The sequence below is a fragment of the Cavia porcellus genome, unplaced genomic scaffold (genome assembly GCF_034190915.1).
Source record: "Cavia porcellus strain 051 isolate PalLab524CR breed Dunkin Hartley unplaced genomic scaffold, mCavPor4.1 scaffold_1, whole genome shotgun sequence".
Lineage (NCBI taxonomy): Eukaryota > Metazoa > Chordata > Mammalia > Rodentia > Caviidae > Cavia > Cavia porcellus.
This window is the reverse complement of record NW_026947484.1, coordinates 92,261,995-92,267,994: the sequence shown is the minus strand read 5'-3', so window position 1 is coordinate 92,267,994 and position 6,000 is coordinate 92,261,995.

Here is a 6,000-nt window from a genome sequence, read left to right as displayed (position 1 = left end):
AGACCCAAAATTCTGATTGACGTTTTTCTTTTTCAAGGAATAGATTTCTCCTAAAAGCTAAGTTATTATCTAAAATGAATATTGTCCACACAGATATACACAGAGGTAAATTAGAGGGGGGAAGGATGTTATGAATAAGCAAGACTTGCTAGCCTTTTTACCAGAACCAGTGAAATCACATTTCTGTTCAGCACTTTCGTAGACACCAGCCCCAGGGTTGCTTTCTTAGCTCAATTTATTGAGCTGCTTCATTAGTGCCTTCAGCTGCTTTGCCAACCAGACCACAGTGGCTGTCCACATCTCTCAGATCCACTTCCCCAAAGTCTTCTGCCAAGCGGTGCCCTTTTCCTGTTTCCTGTAAATCCTGAAGATTTGGAACTCAAACCAGATAAAGAACCACATGACTCAATTTTAAGTAACTTGTTTAGGAAGAGAGAAAAGATCACTAAAATGATCTATTGTCTGGCCTCTTTTGGCAGGGTATACAGGCTAGGTGTATGAGGACTGCCAGAACTGTTTGTCCTTGTTGATATGTACATCTAAAATCTGATGGAAATGATTTCAGGAAAAATTAAAAATATATCTGTAACACTTTATTCTTAATCAAGCAAAGTTTTAACTGAATTGATTTTAACTTGCAACCCACTTAGCAGTTAAAATAAATGGATACATATTCTTTTAGTTTTTCTTTTAGTTTAACACACAGTAATTTACAAATTAATGGGCTCCACTGTGACATTTTCAGAAACGCATGTATTATGCACTAATCATGTCCACCATGCTATCTCTTCCTCTTCCCCATATCTCTTCCAATTCTCTAATATTTCCTCTTCTACTTTCAGATCATTTTCTCTTAATTTCCGCATATAAGAGAAAACATGCAATACTTGTCTTTCTGTGCCTGCTATTTGTCACTCAACATACCTTCCAGTTCCATTCATTTTCCTGTAAATGACAGGATCACTTCTGTGTGGCTGAATAATACTCCATGATGAATAAATGCTATATTTGCTGCATCCATTTGTCTGTTGACAGGTGCTTTGGCTGACTTTATAACTTGGTTATTATGAATAACGCATAATAAGCATGGACATGTAGGCGTCTGTTTGGGATACTGGCTTCATTTCCCTTTGATCTACACTTAGGAGTGGGATAGCTAGATCATATGGTAGTTCTATTTTTAGTTTTTTGTGGGGAGAAAACTCCATACTGTTTTCCACAGTGGCTGTACTAATGTACATTCCAAGCAATGGGGTAGACATGTTCCTTTTTCTTCACGTCCTCACCAGCATTTGTTACTTTTTGTTTTGTCCTTCTATAATAGCCATTCTAACTGAAGTGAGATTAAACTCAACATAGATTTTATTTGCCTTTCCAACACACCCATTTTCAATAAACAGAGCTTCTTTTCACTGTGCAAATGCCTGTGATGAGCTGTCTCTGGTCATCTCAGCAGTATCCTCTCACCTCTAAAGTGGGAACCACATTTTGCAGAATTTTTTCCATATGGATCATGATTTGATTTTCGCTTATGGGAGGAACTTGCATGAGACTTGAAAAGCTAAGCTGTATTCTCAGGGGGACACGTTGGCAAGTTGCTTCCCTCCAGATTGGCAGACTGAAGTCATCAGGGCACTGTCCTTATCTGATCCTTTACCTGAAGCCATTCAGATCCTTCCCCAATCAGCTCACCTATATATGTGCAGCTTAAGTCCTGCATTAAATCCTTTTGCTCCTGTAACACTCCCAGTGGCTCTATTCTCTAGCAAGAAACCACTTCTTGTACAGTCAACTACATGAGTGGCTTATAAAAACTCAAAAAATTTCATAAAATTTGCACACTTCATTTAGTGAAAGACAAGTAATAGTAATTAATAGGTAGAACAGAAAAAAGTTTTCTGCTCTTACCAACATCTGCATTCATACAGGAAGAATAAATGTTTGAATTCAGATAAGGACTCTATGTAAGGTACCTATACTGGTAAGTTTTTAGTTTGGAAAACAAAGCAGTACGCTTTCTCTCCTATAGATTCTGTGATGGCCAGCTGCACTGCCCAATTCTCCAGGGCCATTTGGCACGCACCGTGTAAGGTGTTTTGCTTAACCCTAGATATGTACTGAAGTATAATATCCTATTTGTTAATAGCTGAAATACAAAATCTTCTGACACTGAATGCATTCCACTGACATGGACTAACAGATTTCTTATAACTGTTTGACCTTCTAAAACTCTCTGCATGTTAAAATTGCTAATTACTAAAGGGTAGGATGTGCTAAAAGTTTAGCACCCTGAAATTGTTGGAGGAAAAGGTCACAAAAATCCAATAAACATATAATTTCATTTTTCATAGGTGATGAAATCCATGATACCACATAACTTGCAAAGTATAGAAAAGCCCAAAACCCTAGAGTCCTGGCATGTCTCCCTTCAACCCATGTTTTGTCATATTTCAATTTATATTTGAATTAAATTCTCAGGCCCATCATTATTCCAATGTCACCATGAATTACTTAATGGAAATTTTTAAAATGTATCTGGAAGGGCTTCTGATCCAGAAATATACATTCTCCTCTCCACAAAGCAGAGTGGAAAATCATAGCAGGGAACACCTAAAGAACTCTGAAATATGATGAGAAAGAAAAATATTTTGCAGCTATGGAAAAGGAGAAACAATACAGTGGCAGTCCACTTTATATCCTAGCAAAAAAGGGCCATGAAAACCTTGCACTTCCCAATACTCAACATAGCAAAGAAGACAGTCCAAATAGGTTCATTCTGCCCCTGAATCAAACAGGAGACCCTTTGACAAATCAAACAAAGCCAATATCACTAGCAAAGGAAATTCTTCAGGAACCTTCTAGAAGCCAAGTATTTCTTCCTCTCCCCTACCCACCTGTCAGAGCGACAATTAAAAAGATTATGAAATGATATGCTCTCAAGAAAAGAAATAAATCAAGGTAGAATCTTAAAAAGTGTTGGAGTAACCCATAGGGAGGAAAGGGAAAAGGCATAAAAAGCAATCGACCCAAACACACACCAAAAAAACCCCTATAAACATCATACTTAATTTTGTCAAAAATTACCTTAGTATGGCTTAAAAATAAACAGAAATTAACAAAGTAGGTAAATATACACAGGCACATACACTGGTCACACAAGAAATGCACTTCAAATTCAATGACATAAAAAAATTGAAAGGAAAAAATTATTAAAAATATATACCAGACAAATACTAATTTAAAACGACTGAAAATGTTTTTATAACTTTATAAAATACATCTTAAAGAAAATTCAGTAGATACAAAGAAGGACATTATATAAGGAGAAAATTTATACCACCAGAAAGACAAATGATTCTAAAGGTGAATGAACCAGAGAGCAGAGCTACAATACATATTAAAAGAAAAAACCAATAAGGCTGAGAAGAGAAAGAGACAAATCCACAATGATAACTTCAAAATCCTTTGTTAAAAACTGATAAAACTGAAAAGTATCATCAAGGATTATAGGAAACCTGTAATCAATCAAAAGGTTTTAATTGACAATAATAGAACATTCCATCAAACAGCCTAATACACATTTTTCTCTCAAGTGCACATGGGGAAAATTGACCAAAATAGACCATATCTTTAGTCATAAAACAAACCTCAACAAATGTAAAGAATTTAAACTTTACAATGTGCAATCTATGATTACCATTGAATCAAACTAGCAACTAATGTGAGTTATTTGAGAAAATCTCTAAACTTAAAAGTTTACAGCACACTTAAAGGTCAACAAAAAATCAAAAAGAAAAATTTAAAACACTTTGAATTTAATGAAAAAAGCATATAAGCAGCAAAATATATGATATACAGACATGACAGTGCTGGAAGGAAAGTTTATAGTCTCATCTACCTCAAAGAAACCAAAAAAAAAAAAAAAAAAAAAAAAAAAAGAAAAAAAAACCCAAACAAACAAACAAACAAACAAAAAAAACAAAAACAAAAACAAGAAAAACTGAAAAGTGACCCAAAGCAAGTAAATGAGAATGACAAAGTAGAAATCAATAAAATTGAAAATAAGAAAATAGAAAAATTAATGAAATAATAATTTTCTTCAAAAATTAACAGTAAAATAGATATACTTCTAACAAAACTAAAAATCAAGAGAAGATGCAAGTTACTAAATCATTATAGATCTAGGAACCACTAAAAAGATAAATAAATAATTCAATGAGATTGACATTCATAAATAATTTAGAAGAAATGCACCAACTCTTTGAACATCACAAACTTCTAAAACTCAACCAATATGAAATAGGTAATGTGAAGTGGGTAGAGAAAATTGAATCCATGTTTAAAATTTCATAGAAAATAAATGTCTGTGCTCAGATAATTTCACTGAAGAATGCTATTATCATTTAAAGAACTAACGCTAATTTTGTAAGTTTTCTTCTAGAAAAGCACAGAGGAGTGATGGACTCATGTATCAATAGAACAAAAGATGCAAAAATGGGTCCACACAAATGAACTAATGTTTGAACAAAAATGAAGAAGCAATTTACTGAAGAATAGCTTCTTCAAAAAACAATGGGAAACAATTGGACATTCCTTGACAAAACAAAAAGACTTGAAAAAATTAGACCCAAATCTTTGCAATTAGGAAATGAAAAGGGTAAAATCACAACAGATCCTACAGGAATCCAAAATATCATCAACACCTATTTCAAGAAACTGTACTCTAATAAGATGAAAAATTCAGAAGAAATAACAGATTCCTAAATACATATGAATTACCAAAGCTGAATAAAGAAGATAGAAAAATTCTAAATGATCCACAGTCAGTCAATGAAATTGAAGAAGAGATTTAAAAATACAAACAAAGAAAAGCACAGAAAAATTCTAAATGATCCACAGTCAGTCAATGAAATTGAAGAAGAGATTTAAAAGTACAAACAAAGAAAAGCACAGGTACTGACAAACTCACTTCTAAATTCTACAAGAAATTTAGAGAATGAAAAGATGTTTCTCGTTTTTTGTAGTGCATTTTTTAAAAATTTTATTTAAAGAAAGATTAAACAAAATAGAAAACGGGTAGAAATAATACACACTTTTCAAAGAAAAAATAAACAGTAAGAAATCACTAGTTGATGATTACAGATTGTCCTCTTATAAATAGTTATTCAAGATATAAAGTGGGGATTCAAATAGTGAGACTGCAAACGGTTCTGTTCAACTATCCAACAAAAAGTTAGAAATATGGTTATCAATCCTATATACTTAAACATACATGCAGTTACCCATATCTTCAATTATGTTGACATTGAATAAACCCAAGCAGGCTAGTATCACTCTGAACAAAGAATAATACTAATAATAATTATGACACTCCAGGATCAACACTGGGTATTTTAGTGGCTCTTTTTCTTCAAAGCAACTGTTCATTTCATCATGTGTCGTAAGATCAGTTCTCATAAACTGTTTATAAATTCTACACATGCATGAGTCTTATATCTTTTTTTTTTAATTTTGAAAGTAGTAAAAATGTAACAGCACAAGACAGAACAAAGCCAATCGAGACAATGCAGTGAAATTGGTACAGGATTTCACAGTAGGATACTGGGATAGTAGTAATAAGTACTATGGTATATCACTTTAACTTAACAATAGTTGTCCAGTCTATTAGGTATTGTAAAACCAAACCAAAAATAGAACATTATAAAACCAATTGAGAATACTGAAAAGAGCAAAAGAAACAGCAAAACAGTGAAAACAACCTATGCCTTCGAATAGAAGATAGAAGGAAATCCCCCATATTTGCTATACTGCATATGGTCATCCTCCCAAGAGATGTTGAAACATCTATCCCCAGTAGCCATGGGGGGAAGGGGGCAGGCAGGAGAAGGGTGCTTGATTTTCAGCCCGCGTGGCAGTAGCCTCACAGGTAATGGTTCTCCTCCAGGCCCAAGCTGCAGGTGCTTACTAAGGGGGCAGGTGAATAAAGTGCCTGAGCCCCTC